This window comes from Octodon degus, unplaced genomic scaffold (assembly GCF_000260255.1).
Source record: "Octodon degus isolate 3935 unplaced genomic scaffold, OctDeg1.0 scaffold00023, whole genome shotgun sequence".
NCBI classification, from domain to species: Eukaryota; Metazoa; Chordata; class Mammalia; order Rodentia; family Octodontidae; genus Octodon; species Octodon degus.
Window position 1 is genome coordinate 3,618,324 of NW_004524599.1, and position 3,908 is coordinate 3,622,231.

General features: G+C 44.4%; 1 non-coding gene across 1 annotated transcript; it reads right to left on the minus strand.

Annotated features, from left to right (window-relative positions):
- Positions 1–202: 202 nt before the first annotated feature.
- Positions 203–309, minus strand: LOC111815907. The gene has a single exon (XR_002820533.1). It is a non-coding gene; the product is annotated as a U6 spliceosomal RNA (small nuclear RNA).
- Between the last annotated feature and the right edge of the window lie 3,599 nt (positions 310–3,908).

Genomic DNA, 3,908 nt, shown 5'->3' on the forward strand with positions numbered 1-3,908 from the left:
GGGGGGCGCATCAGGTGCTTAGCGTGAGTCCTAGACTCAACTCCCAGAACCACCAACCGTGAGACACAAAGAAATATCTATCGTTTTATAGAGGTCTTGGCTTTCTCTGGAGCCTACCAAACAGGTAAAAATGACAAGGAGCATGTGGCTGGTGTTGATATTCATTCGGTGAACATTTATTTTTTTATTTTACTTTATTTTTTAGTATATGGAACGCTTCACCAATTCATGTGTCATCCTTGCACAGGGCTCATGCCAATCTTTTCTGTATCATTCCCATTTTAGTATATGTGCTGCCGAAGTGAGCACTTGGTGAACATTTACTAAGCAGATATTGTGCGCTGGATGATAAATAAAGATGAGCCCCACTGTTGAACAACTCAATCCTACAGGAGAAAGCAATACATGTTAACTCGCTCTGACTCGAAGTGGTTAGGAGTGTGTGTGCAGAGTCCAGACAAGCGAGTCACTCTTGTCTTGCGCGAGGCTCAGAGGAACACTCCAGTGATGATTTCTAGGGAGGAGCTGCTGCTGCAAGGAGGTGAAGACTCACTGGAGGAAAAACGGGAGCCAAGGTGCGGAGGGAACCAGACGTGCGTGCTGGTTAATCTTGGCTGTCAACTTGACGGGGTTGAGAGACACATAGAAAACTGGCAACGCACACTTCCAGCCCCATACTTTTAAGGGCACTTCCAGGGATGATGGGTGGGTGCGCCTGTGAAGTGAGTGCCGAGGACTGATTTTGTAGGTGGGCAGCGCTGCTGGAAAGGCGGGAGGCCTGGATCGAATACAAAACTTGAGACCTGAAGCGTGAAGCCTGCGCCTGCGCAGCTTTGCTCTGCTTGAGCCTATGCGTTTTTTGGTGCTGCAGTCTCCCATTCCTGAAGAACACGAGGTTCTTCAGCCTTTGGACGTGGAACGGCACCAGGCGCCTTCTAGGCTTCCCCCTCTCAGTGCAGCTGCCTTATTGGTCCTTCTTGTTCTGAGGCTTCTGGCTTCTTGGACTGAGCAGCTACTGGTTTTTCTGGCTCTCCAGCCTGCGGGTGGACGTTTTGGGACTATCCAGCCTCCCTCTTGATTGTGTAAGTGCATCTCAGAAATCTCTCCTTTTTTTTTTTTTTTCTTTTCTGAGACAAAGTCTCCCTATGTAGCACAGGCTGGCCTTGAACTCATGACAATCTTTCTCAGGTACCAGAGCACTGGGATTATAGGCTTGCACCACCACAGCCAGTTTAAATCCCCTCATTATATATATGTTCTATTGATAAGGTTGTAGAGGGGAGCCCTACCTTCTTCAAAATTGGGCTGAAGATGAGAGCCTTGCTACCCAAAGTGTAGTCCCCAGAGGAGCAGCATTTCCTCACCTCAGATGTTCAGACCCTGACTTACTAGGTCTGGGAGCAGCCCATGAATCTGCATTTCTCACAAGTTCCTGGGTGGTGTTATGCCAGAGGCCTAAGACCTGCCCTCTGAAGAGCAAGGAAGGAGGGCTGCTGAGCCTAAAGCCTGGGGTGTGGAACCGTGGAAAGCGGTGTAAGGTAGTGTTGGGAGTTCTGTTTCAACCATTGTAACTCTCCTCTTGTCCACAGACATAATTCTACAAGATGTCAATTATTGTCGCTCATCTTGAACAACTTCGGTTTCGCAGGCTAGGAGATGTTATCGAATGGCTGTAAATGTGCCGGCACTTGGGAAACTGGCGAGAACTAAGAGAACTGATGAAAACAAATACCCTTTGGTGTGAAGATACAAAACAGACGGCTTGTGTCCTAGGACTCTTGACTTAGTACCTGCGGATCTAGTACTAAGTTAAGAGTCCTAGGACAATTGCTCATGTATTTATTCATCTGATCATTTGACCCTGTATCTGCATCTCTGCTAAGCACTGAGGACCTTAGAGAAGGCTGATGGTGGGAGGGGCAGGAGGGAAGGAGAGACTATAGTATTTTGACCCAAACTTGAACTCAGGCTTGGAAATCATGTTTTTGTTTCTTTTTTCTAGAACATTCTGAGGGAGAACAAAAGAAAATATAGAATCTGGGTTATGTGTAGAACTTGAATAACTGTAGGATAGGAGTTCAATATAGAGGACTGATGAACTGTTGCTGACTTGTAGACAGTTGTGGGGTGGATCACAGTCTAAATGTATATGTATGGAGCTGTTTTTAAAGTTGTGTAAGAGGTTGTCTAGATAAGATCAAATATAATAAAAATCTGGCTCCACATCTCATCTCAAAAGAATGACAAAACTTTAGTTTGACCCACACTTGGCCCAAATGCCATCACTGAAATATTAGTGGTACCTAGATGGATGATATTTTAAAAATTATTATTATTATTATTTGGCTTTCATTATGACTAAAATGGAAAGGACCTGAAAGTTTGCCAGAAAAGGTTGCTAGTGAATGGGGAGAGAGATATATAAATGATCCCCTACTCATCACTTTATGGAGACAAATGAAGGCAGAGGGTAACGGGCAAGAAAGACTGAAGTTCTATACCCTTGAGAAGTTGCCCAGTCCTTCACTGATGAGCAGCTTCGGGCCAGGTACTTTTCAGAGAATATGCTCTAATCCTCTACCAGCGACATGGGCAACAATCTTTTAAATGTTTTACAGTTAAGTAAGCTGAAACTTAGAAAAGTGGAGTAGCTTCCTCAAAACGACACAGATTGTACAGTGCAGTCTTATCTGAATGCAGGTCTTTGGCTACTTGTGCTGTGTCTTATGGTGGCATGTCTGTCTGTATCATGGGTGCTTTGATTTGTCTTGGAGGATTTAGGACTCAGAACTAGTGATTTTTGGAACAGGTCAAAAGCCCTGTGTGGCTGGACCTGATGAAGTCAACTGCCGCAAGGGCAAAGTTTCAGTGAATTCCTCAGAAATTTTTTATTGTTTGTGACAGACTCTAGGCTGGCCTTGAACTCAGCGCAGTCCAAGCTTCATATTCACAATTGAAAATCCTCTGTCTTCCGTCTCCTAAGTGCTGAGATTACAGGAGTATGCCACCCCACCTGGCTCTCAGACGTTTTTTAAATAAGAGAAATGAATACTGAATGCCATCTTGAACCCCTAGAGAAATTTTTATAGCTTTATTTTTTATTATTATTTTTTTTTTATTACATTTATTTATTGTATGTGTGTGTGGCCAGCTCAGCCCACCGGGGGCGGGGCTGGCTGGTATGTGGTGCTGGGGATTGAACCGCGGTCCCTGTGCTTTGCCAAGCTTGTTTCAAGTAGGTGCTTTAGACCACTGAGCCATCTCTCCAGCCCCTTTTTATAGCTTTAGAAAAGACTAAGACTTAGTGGTATCCATAGTATCTTGAAACCTAAGAAGAACTGTATGACCCTCTAGGAAAGGAAAAATTTTTTGTTGGAGAAGCTTTGCCAGAAGGATTAGAGATGCCTCATAACCACCCATTAGAAACTTGGATCCAAGCATGGTGCGAGACACCTGGAATCCCAGAATTTGGGAAGCTGAGGCAGGAGGACCTCCAAGAATTCAAGGCCAGTCTTGGTTGCATAGTGAAACCCTGTCTCAAAAAAAAAAAAAAACAGCAGGGCTGGTGAGATGGCTCAGTGGTCTAAAGCATCTACTTAGAACAAGCTTAGCAAAGCACAGGAACCGCGGTTCAATCCCCAGCACCACATGCCATAGTATTCAAGATACTATGGATACCACTAAGTCTTAGTCTTTTCTAAAGCTATAAAAATTTCTCTAGGGGTTCAAGATGGCATTCAGTATTCATTTCTCTTATTTAAAAAACGTCTGAGAGCCAGGTGGGGTGGCATACTCCTATAATCTCAGCACTTAGGAGACGGAAGACAGAGGATTTTCAGTTGTGAATATGAACCCCTGGTGGGCTGAGCTGCCCCCCCCCACATATACACAAATAAATAAATAAAATT